The 18,894-nt window shown below is 39.3% G+C and overlaps 1 protein-coding gene across 3 annotated transcripts in view; it reads left to right on the forward strand.

Annotated features, from left to right (window-relative positions):
• The window catches only part of MINDY2 (MINDY lysine 48 deubiquitinase 2), a 117,427-nt gene that overhangs the window by 79,581 nt on the left and 18,952 nt on the right, over positions 1 to 18,894 (forward strand). The window lies entirely within an intron of this gene.

An 18,894-nucleotide genomic window follows, 5' to 3' on the forward strand; every position in this document is an offset into this window, starting at 1 on the left:
CATGGGTCACCGCATGCATCAGAACTTGCTATGAGCTGGCTGGGGTGCCAGCTGACCGTCTTACCGCTCACACTCTACGAGAGCGCACGCCTCGTCTGCCGCCTTCCTGGCCCATATCCCCATTCAGGACATCTGTAGAGCGGCCACCTGGTCCTCTGTCCACACCTTCGCCTCCCACTACGCGTTGGTGCAGCAATCCAGAGACGATGCAGCCTTCGGCTCCGCAGTCTTGCACTCTGCCACGTCTCACTCCGACCCCACCGCCTAGGTAAGGCTTGGGAGTCACCTACATGGAATGCATAGGAGCAATCACTCGAAGAAGAAAAGACGGTTACTCACCGTTGTAACTGTTGTTCTTCGAGATGTGTTGCTCCTATCCATTCCAGACCCGCCCTCCTTCCCCACTGTCGGAGTAGCCGGCAAGAAGGAACTGAGGAGCGGACGGGCCGGCTGGGGTATATAACTAGCGCTATAGCGGCGCCACTCCAGGGGGCGCCCAGCCGGCCCACCAGTGTTGCTAGGCTAAAAATGTTCTGAAGAGCCGTGCACGCGCGGCGCGCACACCTACATGGAATGGATAGGAGCAACGTATCGCGAAGAACAACAGTTACAACGGTGAGTAACCGTCTTTTACATTCAGTTTGTGCATAATTAAAATATTCATAGACATACCTGATTTGGAGATGTATACTAGGTATTTATGTATGCACACAGCTGATTAGTTGGGTAACGGCATGTGTGACCTCTAGCTCCTGCACATAAATGAGATATGTGCAGATAGATTGTGCATGCCTAACTTCATACAAATTTGAGTCTCATTTTTGAAGTATGTTAGACAAAAGCTGGCATGCTAATTGATACATTTACTATGTTATATATGTTCATCTCAGGTGGAGAGCAGATGTTACTTTCAAGAGAGTGTCTTAAAGATTTGAGGCTTATTATTTTCTAGAAAACTACTGCAGTGAATAATTAAAGCTAAAATATAGCTATAAAAATAAATGAACAAGGTGCATGTCAATGCATTATACTTGTTTACACTTGCTAATTCAGAAAATCAGTAATTAACAGTGGGATATCAGTGGGTTACTGTTAGTGAGCCTCTAAAGTCCAGCTTCAGTTTTAGTTCCCTTAATGTAAAATTCTTAGTGCTTAGTATAAATAAATGTAAATAGTACAGTAGCATGACTTGGAATGTCTTGTATGCAAAACATTTCAAATTAGAGTGTCAGTTGTTTCAACAGGAGTTACAGGTGCTATGGAATGCTGAATATCTCACCAGTTACTTTTGTGCCATTATATAGATTTAGATGTTTAACTTCAGGCACATAATGTTGAAAACTTTGGCCATAGTCTTTAAAACTACTTTTTTTTTCCCCTCATTGATGATCTCTAAAGGTTGGTAAGCCCTTTACTGAATGACTCACTTTTCCAGAAATTTAAACTGGCACTACAGAACATAAGAAACCTTGTTTGATTAGAAGAGTACAGTGCAAATTTAGTTGTTTTTAAAATAAGAAGGGCCAATATAATGTATAGCTTTACAAGTCAGCTGGAACATTTTATAATCCCTTCAAAGGAAGTGAATGTAGGGCATATATTTCTTATGATAAAAAAATTTGACAGTAAAGCATCTTAACTTCCAAATTATCAACAAACTAGTTATTTTTAAATGAGACTTTTGGGAGACAATGAGAAAAGCATTCTTCTATATATGAGGTGATCTAAGCAGGAGGGCAGACACTAGCGTAAAGGCCCCATACTAATGAAAACTAATCATTGTTGTCGTGGCCACATTTATTTCTACTGTATGAATTTCAGTAATCTATTGAAACAAAATACAAGATGCTAAAAAATATGGTCATAAAAATAAATAAAAACTGATCTGCTACTCAGTAACACAATCTGCTCTTAATGTTTATGCTTGACCTCCAAATCTTGGCAGCAGTAAGCCAGCGCTGCTTTCACACATCAGATTTCTGTTCTAATTGAGAAGTGATAGAAATGTTTACTCTACAATTATGAGATGAACAAAACATTTAAATATAATTTAAGACAACAGGATTTCTTTGGCTGAAGTGCAGTATAGTCAGTAGCAGAATTTTAAGGCTGTTGTGACTTGGAGGATGCATGATTGAATTGGTATAATTGAAAATGAGGATGTAACTTTTGTCGTTCTTCCTAACACGTAGATATTATTGCTAGCTTCTAGTGCACAGAGTATGTTACAAACAGTTTTGGGGGAGATGAGATTTGAGGTTCAAAAATCCACAACCTTTCTTATATTGTTCCCATGTTAAGTTTTATGTTCCTTCCCACTTACTGAGTGTGAAGCTAAACTTGCCAATATGCTACAAACAAGTAAGAAAATACACTAGAGGTCTTGAAAATTAAATATTAAAATATTTATTCCATTCTGCAGTCTCTGCTACACCAGTGCAGAATGCTTGTCAGTCATTCTTGTCATGCAAGTGACACAGGGATCAATCAAATTGCTCCAAAAAGTTTGGCCTCAAGGATTCTTGTTCACATACTGTCTCCTAAATTCCCCAGTTTTTGCTCAGAGTACATCGTAAAAGTACCCTTGCTCTGTCATGGCTGAAAAATAAAAAAGTTACTCTGGGTCAACAAATACAATGAGAAAAGGGGACAAGAAATGTCTAACTTGCAGAGTGCCTCTTCAACCCACAGCTGCTGGGTCTATTTGCCTCTGTTACTCTGAGGACTTCAAACCATCAGGTGACACTGACTTGGAGCTTCCTGCTGTTCCACGACCTTTGACCTCAAGATCAGCTAGGAGTTCTGACAGTCCTGTCTTGGCAGCAAAGAAACCTACAGAAGAGGTAGGAAATTCTGCTCAGTCTATTTCTAATTTCCAGAAAGGACACAATGCACCTCTGTTCTTTCTACTCAATTTAGTTTTCATTATAGATAATTCAGTTGTGGAAGTGAGGTACAGACAAGACCTCTTACTCAGCCTACCATTAAGACAAAGAAACACTAGCTTCTTCTACAAAGGCTAGCACTATTTTTTTTTGTACCTACCTCCCAAGAGCATTACCTCAATTTCAGCTCAGCCAAACTCTGATAAGGAAAATCTCACTGGGGACAACTATGAAGAGTTAATCATCCGATGATAAAAGTGCCTTCCTTTCTCTCATCCTCTGAGATAACCTGGTAGAGGAGGAGGAGGAGGAGGATGATAAGGTTCTTGAGTCTTCCAAGTCTTAAGATGTACTGAAGGACTTAATGACTTCTGGATGAATTTCCTGTTTATGCTGAAATTATTACTAAAATGCATAGAATTAAACCTGCTACTTATACATTGCCACAAGGGAACTCTAGCTTATAGTAGAGGAAGAAAAAGCTAAGAATGCAATTCATCTGTGTGTCAGAAAATATCTTTGTAACATGCTCGTGACATTGAATTTGCCTTTCCTGCTAATGCTGCCAAGCTTTATAAGCTCCCCAATATTAATGTGAAATGCTGGTTCTCAGTCCTCAAAATAGTTTGTGGTGGCTGCTTGGATCCCATTGAAGTAAAAGCCCGCCCCACGATCTACTTGAAAGAGTTGATTAAGTCCTTATAAAATCTTATGGGTCTACGTCAATCCATCTAACCATCTCAGTTCATTCTTTCTACATAGCCTATGTACCTAATAAAATGGTAGAAAGGAGAGCTCTTGGCTTCTCCTGAAACAACTGCTTCTTCATCTCTCCACAAATTGTCAATTCATTATAGTTTATCCTCCTCTTACCTCTATGATATGAGCTCAGAATGTTCATTTTTTTTAAACCACCCTTTATTATGGATTTCCTTGCATTGTCAAGAAGAGTCCCCATGGCTTTGCTTTTGGACAAGATACTAAATCACTGCTTAATTCAAGCTTGTGCCCTTTCTGTATAGGGAGGGACATGTTTTCAGGGAGACTTTATAAAGCCATGAATGTCCTTGCTGAAAATGTCTCATCAGCTAAACAGAAAGTTCAGGCCTTGCAATAGGCCCAAACATTATTTTTAGTAATCTTGCTCTTTGGTGGTAAATCAAGCAGGAACAATTACTGAAATCAGATCCTGTTGTCCCGTGTAAACAAAGATGAAGTTGGGAAATTAAATTCTGTCCTTTCTGGGAAATCTGACCATTAAGGTGTTTCAGAGATACAGGCCAGGATTCTTGTATTTCAAAATCACTGAAGTCTCCTCACTTCCAGCTACTGGGCTGGCTTCATAATGTCCCAAGGCTCTTAGTTTCTGGACCTTCCCACCACTCTACATTTTAAATCGTGCTTCTGTATTTAGGAAGGACTCTTAGCCATGTTGAAGCATTTGCAGGATATTCAAGAAACTGCCCCGATTTCCTCAGTGGAGAAATTCTTTATTCCATTTGTTATCATATCCTTAAAAAGTCAGGAATCTGTCCATTCTGGACAAGCAGTGGTTAAATCACTACATCATTACTCTTCCAATCCACAGAGGTTCAAAATGGAGTTTGGACTCTAATCCTAGCTAAAAACCCAAGCAACTCTATGGCATCTGAGGGCCTTCAAGACTATTTTCTGTATGTGCCAAATACACAAAGTCACAACTATGAAGTTTTGCCTTAAGGTCTTGCATCTGTCCTGTTGTATCCTCCAGTTGGATTTAGTGTAATCTCTGCAAGTTTTAATGATCTTTACAGCAGCAGTACTTTAATAGCTGACAGGAGGAGAGGGAAGTGATGGTGGTAGTCATACTGCTGTACTGTGTGAGAGGGGCTCTATCTTCTGGGTTTCCTAATATCTAGCCCCCAGGTTGTGGCTTGGGCTTTTTTTTTTTTTTTTTTTTGGTTCCATGTTCTCAAAGCCTTATATTTTGAGACCTGGCTACTAATAGCCAGTACAGATTAGCCATCTTTAAATCACAATTATAGCAAATGGGTAATCTCCCAAAACCTGAAGCTACCAGAATATTGGAATGCTAACCTTTTTGTAAGTTATTAGTATAGGAGTTTGCAGTGTTAATCTTTTTGAAAGAACAATTCTTGATAGCTTTGGTATCTTAAACATGTCAACCTTGCTATAAAGCTTTTGTTTACATCAGATGTATGCACTCTTGTCCTTGAATGTTTGGGTTGTTCCCAAAACTCAACATCATTCTTGAACTTTGAGGTTGAGATGCAATTGATTTACTGTATTTCAAAGAACGCTGAAATATATGCTAATCTCCAATTACACTTGATGACACAATGCACTTAAGTTACCTGAGTGGCTTACTTGAGCCTGGCTGTAGCCTACATAACCCTAATAAATAAATACAATTGTTAATAATTTAACAATTTCAAATATAACATTAATTTTAATTATATACAAATTTTGAAGTGTCTATATTCTGCTAAAATCGTTCAGAATAAAGAAAAGATAGAGATACTAATTTTTTATAGGACCCAGTTTTTAACTGTTAACTCTAATGGATTTACTTTAAATTCTCAGACATTAATCCAACACACAAAAAGTAAATTCTGTAAGTTTGGGGAGGATATGCTGTTTTTCATAAATGTAGAATCTCTCTATTTTTTTTAAGTGCAAAATGGAACTCAGCTTTAACTATGGAGTTGAGTTGTAACTAGAGTGACCAGATGACAAAGATGAAATATCAGGACGCGGGGAGGGGCAGAGCAAAAAAAAAAAAAAAGCCGGAGAGCCCCCCACCCTCCCCCTCTGGCCGCCAGGCAGCAGTGGCACAGCCCGGTCTGAACCCAACTCTCAGCTCTGACCCCGGATACACCCCCCAGCTCCCCCATCCCCTCGCTCCCGGGCCCAGCCTGAGCTCTGCAGCCGAGCCGCGCTCTGGGCCCCTCCTGCAGCTCCTGGCCCAGCTGCTCCCGGGCTCCGTCGCTCAGTCCGTCCCCGCAGCAGGGGCTGCTCCGCTCCGCGTCCTGGGACACTTGCCCCGGGCAGCCCCGCCCCGGCCATGGGGAGCTCTGGGACCCACCCGGGCAGGGGGAGAACCAGGCAGCCAGGCCCAGCCCCTCCCGGCAGGAGCGTGTCCACCCCACGCTTGTCTCTGCCCCCTGCCCACCTGGGCTCTGCCCGCTCCACGCTGCCTCTGGCCCCACCACGCTGTCCTGCGGGCTGCGCTCCTGGCCCTGGCCATAGCCCGTGTGCAAACCTGGGAGGGAGGAGGAATGCCATGTGCTTGGGGAAGAGGCGGGGCCAAGGTGGGGATTTGGGGAGGGATCCAATGGGGGAAGAAGGGGGCGGAGTTGGGGCAGGGGGGGGTGAGAGCCCCTCCGGGCTCCGCCTGTGCACCGGAGCAGAGGGCAAAATTGCTTGTTTGTCCAGTGTCCCGACCGAACATCAGTCGGGACGCGGGACAAACAAGCAAAAATTGGGACAGTTCTGATAAAATCGGGATGTCTGGTCACCCTAGTTGTAACCAGTGCTTCCATAGTGGAATATAAATTTTTTTTTTAAAACTTGTTTTTTCCAACCAATACAAGTATAGTGTATTGTCATATGAGACCAAAATGCAGGAGAAGCGGTGGGATTTAAATTTCTTAGATTATTTCAGCTAACGTGCATTGCAGAGGTGACTTGTTGCATTTCGTGGCCATGTTTACATTAGAGAAATTTTAGCTTTGCATACACAGTTGCATACACTAGCAACCTCATCTCCGCATAAAGTGCTTGCAGCAGCTCACAAAGAGTACTAGCTGGAACTAGGGTTACTGGGGATGCTGCATCAACCCCTGACTTGAAGTGGTTTCCATTATCTACAGGGTTCGCAGTTTGGGTCTCGGCACTTCAACTACTCAAGTTATTCCAGCATTCCTGACTAGCACTGTGGCAGTTGCTCATGCTCAGAGCAAAGCTCACCACCATTGTACTCTGCATCAGATCAGTGTGCTCCATTGCAGTGCTAAAACAGTCTGACTGTGTTGGCGTTGGAGCTGCACCAGTTCAATATAACTGTTCCACCAAATCCCAAGTTTCCTCAAGCCTGCTAATTTAACTTGTAAAATCATGCTTATATCTGTTGTTGCATAAAGACAACTTACAAAAGTATCCAATTTCCATTTTTCAGAAGTCACTTGGGTACTTAGGCTCCTAGGTCACTTATGGTCTTCTGAAAACTTTACTCAATTTGTATGTGTATACATATTTAGACACTTTACATTTTACAAATAGAAAACTAGATGAAGCAGTAAATAGAAATTTGCTTGGAGCTGTGGGATAGTTGCCTACGGTTCAGTGTGAGTGCAACATTTTTCAGCAAGTGTTGTTTGTAGACATGGTGAAATGTGATTTCCCAAAATAGGATGGATACTAGGGATTCTCTGCAATGTTGCATTCTGCACTGGGTGTTCATCCATAGTGCAAGTTGCACTGATATACTTAAGTAGTTTAGACACAACACACACATGCTAGCAGATTTTTTTTTTTTAAGAATAGAATCCTACGCTGGCTACAGAATGAAGATGTCATCTGGACTGTCTTTTGCACCTGATTAACAGAGTCCTTGACGTATGAACACAAAAAGGAACAAAATGTAGAGGAAAACATAAGCTTTGCACTGTTTGCCCCATATGGTGACAGGGAACCATGTTGTATGTTACTGTTTGGAGAGTTAAACAATATTAAAATATCAGTCTTATTGATATCCTCACACTGTGCTTTTATGCAATATATAGACATCTCTTGATATTTTATTTTAATTTCATGTTGATAACTACAGTGTCACTTTAATTAGTCTGTGTATTAAATGACCTGTGACTGCAAAAGTATATTAACAAGCATTCTTCAGTCAATAATATATTTTTAGTTTTCAGTCACATCATTCACATTAAAAGGAAGACATTAAAAAATACAGCAACAGCAATTGTAAGAAGGGAGCTAATATTGCCTTTGTCAGAGGTTTAACATGAGAGAGTAAAGAAATTGTTTCCCTTTCCAAAGAATTGGATTTTGTTTTATCTATTTATAAAAGTTCTAATACTCTGGATGTCACATGCAGACCTTTTTATAATTTGTTCAAATTTACACACATCATAATTTTAGAAAAAATACCAGTTCAAGCCTAATTTGATGAATAGAGTTTGGAACATATAAGGAATATAGGCTTGTATAATTTAAGTCTTTTAGCCAAACTTTAATGTTCCTGCTATGGAAAACTGTATGATTAAAATCTAGTGTATATGATACTTCATACTCTGTTACCTGACATTGCTTATTAAGTTAAAAGCTTAAATGAATATTGTGATGTTTTCTTTGTGCATGTTTCTGCTTGTGTTCATAGAAATGTTATAGTGTGTGTGTGTGTGTGTGTGTGTGTGTGTGTGTATCAATTGATGGGAAAATACCAATTTATTGCATAAAATAATAGAGAGAATACATTGACAATTCCATAAAACTAAAGACAGTTTCCTAATAACTTTGATAATAAGTTGCACCAGTTTTTTGGGGGGGTGGGGGTTTGGTACATTTGCACTTGAGCATTCATCTCTTCTGTCGCCTACGCTTAACTTTCTAACAGCTTTTGGTTTTGTGGCCTTTGGTTGTGCAATAGTATTTTAAAACTGTTAAAGATGTGGTTTTTATTTATTTATTTATTTTTGAGATTTGCCTCTGCTTTCCATTACACAGATAATAAGTACAGCAAACGATAATCCCCCAAATCAAGGAAAAACAGGACTGTAATGAGGGGCTCTGGTAAGATACCTTAGTTCAGTTGGACTATTTCCCTCTGATATGACTGCTTACACACTGTTTGCTTTACAGAAAAGTAACAGGAAACTAATTTCCTGCATGGATTGTCAAGTGTGTTTTGTGGTGATTTTATGTAGGTTAAAAAGATATTTTCTTTCTGTATTAAGAAATCTGCACAGTATTTATGCAAATTCTACATATACATCATAGAAACACTTACAATTTTTCCTTTTTAAGCATCAGTAGATTTATCTCTGTAAAAGTAGTGAGCTATTTGTGTCTGAGAGATTAGACACAACATTAATGCCATTTGGCACTGAATATCATTTAAATTGTTCAAATACTTTTGCTTGTCTGGTAATAGTACTACTTTTAAGTACTACTTTTATTCTTAAAGATCAGGACCATCAAATCAAACGTTTATAGTACTTTCAAAAAACAAGTACACTTCTCTCTCTGTCTTTCTCAATTGTCTGATAGTTACTTTAACTAGACACTCAACTATAGTCCCAAAATAATTGTTTGTTCATCTCAATATATAGAAATTTTGTAACACTCCAGGGGTCCTGATCCAGATTTCATTGAAGTCAATGAGCTCTGGATCAGGCCCTTTAAGACAGTGTAGTTTTACTTTTCAGTTTTCCAGGCTGATTGAAATTTGCTAATTGGCCTTATAATGTATAAACAAAACAGAAATTACTGTGTAAAAATTTTTATAAATCACTTTTATAACAAGTAATCAGTGTATGGAATTAATTGTTAGAAGTGTCATGCAAACCAATAGAACCAATAGATGCATTGCCAATCAATACATAAAAGTAACTGCAAGAAGAAATGTAGAAGTATATTCATGTTAACAGAGTACTTGTAGTTTGACATACCACAATCTATGCTCATTGTCCTTGCATTTATCAGATTATTTATCTACAAATAGAAAAGTATTGGATAGTTCCTCAGACAAACATTATTAAAACTTGCACTTGAGCCTTTTATGTATGAGGCTAAACTGTGTGCATATGGCCAAGACCATAACAGAGTTCAAAAAAGAATTAGATAAATACATGGAGGATAGGTCCATCAGTGGCTATTAGCCAGGATGGGGAGGAATGGTGTCCCTAGCCTCTGTTTATTTGCAAGAAGCTGGGAATGAGCAACAGGGGATGGATCACTTGATTACCTGTTCTGTTCATTCCCTCTGGGGCACCTGGCATTGGCCACTGTTGGAAGACAGGATAAGGACTAAATGGACCTTTGGTCTGACCCAGTAGGGCAGTGGTCCCCAACGCAGTGCCCATGGGCGCCATGGCGCCCACCTAGTGCCCAGCAGGGGAGAGAAGCCGCGGCCCTGCGCCTGCCGGGGGCAGAGAACTCTGGGGCTGCAGGCACCGATGTTCTCTGTCCTTGCGGCTTCTCTCTTCTCTCTGGAATCATATATTATAATATGATTTTTTTTGTATTTAATGTACAAATACAAAATAAGCCTTGAAAAATTGTTGGCGCCCGCCACACTGTTTTGAAAACATGAATGTGCTACTGGCCACAAAAAGGTCGGGGACCACTGCAGTAGGGCCATTTTTATGTTCTTATGTTCTTATTCTTATGAATATATGAAGGCTTAGAGTTCCAGGATAAATATTTAATATTTCATAATTATTCAATAGGCTTAGTATCTACTAAAAATAAATATCATTTGTGTGCCTGTGACTAATTTTTTAAACCCTTCTCTTCTATACCCTTTCTGATAACAGCTATTACTGCAATATATAGTAATGTTCACTGCTAGCTTTATAGCCCTTGAAATGTATATTTCTAAAACATTACGGTATCAGACTGTCTTCATCTTTGTATTCTTTTTTAATTCCATATTTTTATAAACAATGAATTCTTAACATTCTATCACAGTTCAGATAAAAACATCTATACTAATGATGTATAATGCATTGTAGACTCTCTCAGCAAGCATGGCCCAAAAAGCAGACCACAATTACTTAAATGTATTCATCACATGAACTAGAAACTTCTTGTTCCAGATATATATCCTTATGCCATTGACTACGCTGTTACAACCCAATCTCATCATCATTTCTGTTTTCAAGATCAATAGCTTCAAAATACAATTCACCAGTCAATAAAAATCGAATTGCCTGTGTACATGGCTCTTAAGAAATTGCAGGATTCTTAAAACCTCTCCCCTTATGACATCAATTTGAGTTGTTATGAGAGGTTGTAATAGAAATATATGAGAAACGACACCCAACAGAATGGCAGTGCATTCAACTAATATACAAGACTTGAGTTCAAGAAAGAGTTTTGCTTCCAGATTCAGATCCTTGGTGAATGCATCCTCATTCTCAAGGCAATTAGATTAAAATATGCTAGTATTCACCTGTCAGATTAAACTATTGGGCAATATTTGCAATTTAAATTTTTTCTTTTAGCTTGGAAAGGGGGAAGACATGATCACAGTTCTTATAAAAGAAGACAGGAAGAAAATTACAATACAGAGGATAGGAATTAATTTCAGTTTCATCTGTTATATGACAATATTCTCTAACATATTGTTGCCAGAAATATGCTAAGACTACCTCATAAATCAACTGTACACTTGTATTACTGGTTACACACCACAAATTTCAGATTGTCACTGTCTCAAGTTAAAAACAATATTTCCAGTATTGCAATTCCTGTGTTGCTATGTAAAGACTGATGCTCCATTTAGTTCAGTAGCCAAATTATGGCTATAACACAGGAGCAGCACAACTGACAGTACATGATGGTCAAGCCTGAACTTGCTCTTGTGGTTTGCTCATTGCCTCTCAATACTATATGCAAGATTGGCACCCATTTCCCTCTTGACACCAAAGATGACCTGAACAATGGTAATATACGTAAAGGCCTCTAGGGAGTTGGTTTTGGGTAACTGCAGAATAATTAAAATCGAGATCTATTTAAGTTGGACCTATAACTGACAGGTGCCTAGAGGAGGACTTTCCCCATCTTCCTGCAACTAGTAGTTATTTGTCCCATTTTGTGCTTTGCTTGGCTTTGCTCATGTGAACCAGTTTATTTTTGAACTAGCCAATTGCAGTGATCTTGCTTAGATGGATCAGAAAAATCCAAAGTAGTTTCTCACCTTAGAGCAGGAAATAGTGTATTAAAATATTTTAGTCTTATTATAAGGTAAAATATCTGCAATTTGAAGATAATCATGATTTATATACACCTATTAAATTGCAGTTTTTAAAGCAAAAGGAAAAAAAAGAGTAGCGAATATTTTCTTGAAGCTTGAAACATTTCTCCAGCATCGAATAAATAGTTTAACAAATGTTTAGTTTTAGTCTGATAGGGAACAGCTACACAGGGATAAAAGACCCATGCCATGACTCTAGCTGGCCTGGGTCAGCTGTGGGGCTAAAAATTGCTGTGTAGATGTTTGGACTCGGGCTGGATCCCAAGATCTGGGACTCAGTCTTCACAGTGTCCCAAGGCTCAGGCTCCAACCCAAGCCCAAATGTCTACACAGAATTTTTTCAGCCCTGGAGCCCAAGACCTCTAAGTCTGAGTCAGCTGACCTGGGCCACCTATGGGTTTTTTATTCCTGTGTAGACATATCCATAGAGGTTATGAAATATTCTTTTTAGTATTGATAATTGGATAACTGAACTTGTCACAAGAATCTTTTACCTTTCAAAGACCCCTAAAATGTCCCCTTAAAAAAAACAGAAATCATCCTACCTGTTTGAAGAACATCTCTAAAGCATGTAAATAGTCAAGTATTTTTCTCAAGTTGTACTTCATATTGTATCATTTTAGAAGCTTTATTTACACCTTTATTTGCCTTTCTGAATAAAATCTGCAACTTCATTTAATGTGAGCCAATACTTCATTAAAAAATGAACTAGTGTACTATACAAATAAAAATGAGATGGCTGTAATAAATAAAGGATCAAATACATTTGTACAAGGGTTCAAAGATGGAATATATTAGGGCTATCAAGCGATTAAAAAAATTAATCACGATTAATTGTGTGATTAATCACACTGTTAATAATTGAGTACCATTTATTTAAATATTTTTGGATGTTTTCCACATTTTCAAGTATACTGATTTCAGTTTTAACACAATACAAAGTGTACAGTGCTCACTTTATATTTATTTTATTACAAATATTTGCACCACAAAAACAAAAGAAATAGTATTTTTCAGTTCACCCAATACAAGTACTGTAGTGCAATCGCTTTATCATGAAAGTTGAACTTACAAGTGTAGATTTATGTACAAACAATAACTGCATTCAAAAATAAAGCAATGTAAAACTTTAGAGCCTAAAAGTCCACTCAGTCCTGTTTCTTGTTCAGCCAATTGGTCAGACGAACGAGTTTGTTTACATTTGCAGGAGATAATGCTGCCCGCTTTTTGTTCACAATGTCACCTGAAAGTGAGAAAATGGCACTGTTTTAGCCAGCATCGCAAGATACTTACATACCAAATGCACTAAAGATTCTTATGTCCCTTCATGCTTCAACCACCATTCCAGAGGACATGCTTCCATGCTGATGATGGGTTCCGCTGAATAATGATCCAAAGCAGTGAGGACTAATGCATGTTCATTTTCATCAGCTGAGTCAGATGCCACTAGCAGAAGGTTGATTTTTTTTTTCTGGTTTGAGTTCTGTAGTTTCCGCATCGGAGTGTTTCTCTTAAGACTTCTGAAAGCATGCTCTATACCTCATCCCTTTCAGATTTTGGAAGGCACTTCAGATTCTTAAACCTTGGGTTGAGTGCTGTAACTATCTTTAGAAATCTCACATTGGTACCTTCTTTGCGTTTTGTCAAATCTGCAGCGAAAGTGTTCTTAAAATGAACAACATGTGCTGAGTCATCTGAGACTACTATAACATGAAATATATGGCAGAAATGCAGGTACAATAGAGCTGGAGACATACAACTCTCCCCCAAAGCGTTGTCACAAATTTAATTAATGCATTATTTTTTTAATAAGCGTCATCAGCATGGAAGCATGTCCTCTGGAATGGTGGCTGAAGCATGAAGGGGCATATGGATATTTAGCATATCTTGCCTGTTCTCATTTTCTGGTGACATTGTAAATAAGAAGCGGGCAGCATTATCTCCTGTAAATGTAAACAAACTTGTTTGTCTTAGCAATTGGTTGAACGAAAAGTAGGACTGAGTGGACTTGTAGGTGCTAAAGTTTTGCATTGTTTTGTTTTTGAGTGCAGTTATGTAACAAAAATCTACATTTGTACGTTACTCTTTCACAATAAAGAGATTGCACTGCAGTATGAGGTGAATTGAAATACTGTTTCTTTTGTCATTTTTATAGTGCAAATATTGGTAATAAAAATAATAATATAAAGTGAGCAGTTTACACTTTGTATTCTGGGTTGTAATTGAAATCAATATATTTGAAAATGTAGAAAAACATCCAAAAATATTTAATTTCAATTGGTATTTTATTGTTTAACAGTGTGATTAAAACTGCAGTTAATTGTGATTCATTTTTTTGAGTTAATCTCATGAGTTAACTGCGATTAATCTACAGCCCTAGAATATATATTTTATCACTTGTACATAAAACAATTGTGTAATGTATATCTGATGCAAAACTTGGACAGAAACTGAAATTTTGTCTAATTTTTTCTGAATTTCAGTATTTTTGGTGACTTTGAGAGAGATGTTTTTTTCTCACTTCCATAGTTTTCCTACACACTTTCCCTTCACTCAACCATTGTTGTAGGACAAGTTATTTCTCACCATCTCAGGCATTACTCTAGACTCTTGAAATATTGCTCCAAACTGTTTTCTAAGGTGGCACTTCTTGGTTATAACATTAGAATGCAGAAAAGTGAATTGCAGTGAATTGATCAATAGTAGCCATATAAAACTTTAGCAGGGTGGGAGTTTAACCTGCTGAATAAATATAATTCAAATTTCTACAATGAATTTGCATTGAACAGACTTGTTTATATTATTTTAAGATGTGCATTCCTCTTTCAATTTGTTTTTCTAATTACAGTAATGTATATTATGACAGATTATACTGCATTATTTAAAACAGCGGATGGAAATATAAAACTTCTTTGGTTTGGTTTTATCCAGTCTGAAAAAGTTCATGAACATAATCATGCTGGTACATTAATTTTGATGGAATAAATGGGCCTAAAGAGTCAAAAGTGTTAACGTGCCCCTGTAATTGTCCAGCATTAAACAGTTTTAAACAAAGTTTGAGATACAGCCCCTTCAGCCTGCTTGGTACCGTGGCAAACACATCATTAAACATCCTTTAAACCTTTTATTAAAGATACAGAAAAGAAACTTAAAACATTTGAAATATTAAGTATTAAATCAGGCTTTCATTTTAAAGTACCTTGATCCCTATAGCTGGAGAGAGTTTTTAAAAAGGAACCTACCCCTGCCACCACTCTTGTTTCACTATCATTTAGACCAGGGGTCCCCAACCCCCGGGCCGTGGACCGGTACCGGTCCGCGGCCCGTTAGGAACCGGGCCGTGAACCGACCCCTAGCACATCAAGCGGCATGTCTCCGGCGGGGCCCCTGAACCCCGCCCCCTCAGAGCCGCGTGGGGCGGGGGCGGGGCTGCGAGCTCCGGGCTGAGCTCAGCTGCCTCCGCTCGGCGTGGAGCTCCCAGCCCCGCCCCCTCCCCACGCGGCTCTGAGCGGGACGGAGCTCAGGCCCCGCCGGAGGCACGCTGCAGCTGTCGGGCGAGGCGCTGAGGCTCCGGGTGAGGAGGGAGCCGGGGGTAAGAGGCTGGGGCTGCGGGGGGTTGTCTAAGGGGCAGGGAGTCCTGGGGACAGTCAGGGCACAGAGAGGGGGCGGAGGTTGGGGGAGCGGTCAGGGGGCAGGGAATGGGGGGGGTTGGATTGTGGGCGTTCCGGGGGGGTCTGTCAGGACTCAGCGGGGGGGGATAGGGGTTGGGGCAGTCAGGGGACAGGGAGCAGGGTGGGGTCCCAGGGTGGTGGGGGTCTCTGGGGGATGGTGAGGGGACAAGGAGCAGGATGGGTCGGGGATTCTGAGGGGGGCGGGCAGTCGGGGGGGCAGGAAGTGGGTGGGGGTCAGATAGGGGGCAGGTCCGCGGAAATTTTTTTTTTCTGCGAAACCGGTCCCTGGTGCCAAAAAGGTTGGGGACCGCTGATTTAGGCCATTGCTATGCTATGCAGTGCCATAGCTGTGTTGGTATAACATCATAGTGTAGATACAAGCTACAGCGATGGAAGGTGCTTTTGCTTCGCTACAGGAACACTACCTCCCCAAGCAATGGTAGCTATGTTAATGGAAGCATTCATCTGTCAACCTAGCTGCATCTATCGTAGGGGCTAGGTTGGCATTGCTATGGCAGTTGGGGGTGTGGATTTTTTTAACCTAAATTTTACATGTAGACCAGACCTTAGATGATATTTAAAATGGTAAAAACTCTTTTCCCCAGAAAGGACAGAAGTTAAACAGTAATAAGTCACCAGGACAAGGTGGTATTCACTCAAGAGTTCTGAAGCAATTCAATATGAAATTGCAAAACTACTAACTATGGTATGTAACCTATCACTTAAATCAGCCTCTGTACCAGATGACTGGCAGATACCTAATGTGATGCTGATTTTTTTAAAAATGGCTCCAGATGCAATTCTGGCAATTACAGGTTGGTAAGCCTAACTTCAGTATCAGGTAAATTGAAACTGTAATAAAGAACAGAATTGTCAGACAAGTAGATGAACAGGATATGTTGGGGAAGAGTCGACACGGCTTTTGTAAAAGGAAATCATGTTTCACTAATCTATTAGAGTTCTTTGAGGGGAGTCAACAAACATGGACAAAGGTAAACCAGTGGATATAGTCAACTTAGACTTTCAGAAAGCCTTTGACAAGGTCCCTCATCTAAGGCTCTTAAGTAAAGTGAGTAGTCCTGGGATAAGAGGGAAGGATCTTAACTGGTTAAAAGATAGGAGACAAATGCTATAAATGTTCAGTTTTCATAGGGGGGAGAGGTAACTAGCACAGTCCCCCAGGGATCTGTACTGACAGTAGTGCTGTTCAACATATTCATAAATGATCTGGAAAAAGGGGTAAACAGTGAGGTGGCACAGTTTTCAGACTATACAAAATTACTCAAGATAGTTAAGGCCAAATCTAACTGAGAAGAGTTACAAAGGGTGTCTCAAAACTGTGTCACTGGGCAAGAAAATGGCAGATGAAATTCAGTGTTGATTAATGTCAAGTAATACATATTGGAAAACATCATCCCAACTACACATACAAAATGGTGAGGTCTAAATTAGCTATTACCACTCAGCATAATGTGCAGCAGCTGTCAAAATAGCTAACAATGTTAGGAACCATTAGGAAATGAATAGATAGTAAGATAGAAAATATCATCATGCCACTATATAAATTCATGGTATTGCCCACATCTTGAGTACTGTGTGTAGTTCTGGTTGCCTCATCTTTTTTTTTTTTTTTTTTTTTTTTTAAGACAGAATTGGAAAACGTATAGAGAAGGGCAACAAAACTTATTAGGGGTATGGAACAGCTTCTGTCTGGGGAGAGATTAAAAAGACTGGAAATGTTCATCTTGGAATAGAAACAACTGAGGGGGGATATAATAGAGGTCTATAATAATGAATGGGGTAGAGGAAGTGAAAAAGGAAGTGTTATTTAACCTCTCACATAACATGTGAACCAGAGGTCGCCCACTGAAATTAATAGGCAGCAGATTTAAAACAAATACAAGGAAGTGCTTTTTCACACAAATCACAGTCAATTTGTGGAACTTGTAGCCAGGGCATCTTGTGAGGACCAAAACTATAACTGGATTCAAAAAATAATTAGATAAGTTCACGAATGATAAGCCCATCAATGACTACCAGCCAAAATGCTCAGGGACTCAACCTCCTGCTCTGGGTGCCTAAAGCTCTGATTGCTGGAAGCTGGAACTGGATGAGAGGGGATTGATCTCTTAATAAATTGCCCAGTTTTGTTAGTTTTTTCTGAAGCATCTGGCACTGGCCACTTGCAGACGACAGAATACTGGGCTAAATGGACCAATTGTCTGACCCAGAATGGCCATTCTTATGTTCTTTTGATTTCCGGTTCCACTCTTCTCTTGTTTACCAGACGTGGTCCTGACACTTGAGTTATATCAGTATATTTTGAGTTATATCAGTAGGCCTTTTTATTTGAACTGATTCAGTCTGTCTCCCTTTTGCATCTTTTACCATCGACATTTATTGATACACGTGATTGGAACATTTTGTAAACTTTTTATCCATTTTCCCACAGTTAAGCTTACAATTAGGGTAAATTTTTAGGCCCAATTGTTACAAAAGTGGTCAATGAAATAAAAGTAGAGGAGGGCTAATAAAAAAAAATTATTACAATTTGTTACAAAATGGATATTAGTATTTAAATCTTCCCTTGCTTCCAATTCCATAATTGTGCAGGTACATCTGCAGTCACAGAAGTGAGTACCCATATTTGTGTAGAATTACTGTGATTGCATGCACAGTGGTGACAAGTATGCAAATGACCCTTTAAACAATTAACTGACCATTTGCATGCAAAGTTATGAAATCTGGTCCCTAACATTCAGTCATGTATTTATGCTGAGAGTGGGAGAATCATGAGTGTTGTTACTTCTGCTTAATTAGATCAGTTGCCAAGAAAAAGATTAATGAGAAGTTTTTTGGTTAATCATAACAGTGGATAAATAATTTTTTTTCTGTTTAAATTTAATTATTGGACGTGTCTAAGAGCTGGTTTATAGTTGTAAATTTCTGTATGCTGTCATAAATTTCCCACTATGCAACCCTATTTTTACTTCATGCTGCTGCTCAGCTCTTTTTCAGCTACTAGGTGTCAATTTCTAACAAAAGTGCAGACTAGATGCGATCAAACTGGCTACGTAAGATTAAGCCGATATGAAAGATAAGGGAAGCACTGTATCTTTTAGCAGAATTGTTTATCTGGCCTTTGCAAAAGCACAATTTGCAATCTCTGGCCATATTGAATCCATTGTTGGCCCTGAATTTTCAACTGACAGCTATGGTATATTTTTGACTTGTTGGCTGAAACTGTTCTCCTTTGAGAGAGAGGATGATTGTAAAGTTAAGGTACATGATTGGAATTCAGGACATCTGGGTTCGATTCCAGGATCTGTTATAGTCTTCCTTTATGACT

The sequence above is a fragment of the Mauremys mutica genome, chromosome 11 (assembly GCF_020497125.1).
Source record: "Mauremys mutica isolate MM-2020 ecotype Southern chromosome 11, ASM2049712v1, whole genome shotgun sequence".
In the NCBI taxonomy this organism is placed as follows: Eukaryota; Metazoa; Chordata; order Testudines; family Geoemydidae; genus Mauremys; species Mauremys mutica.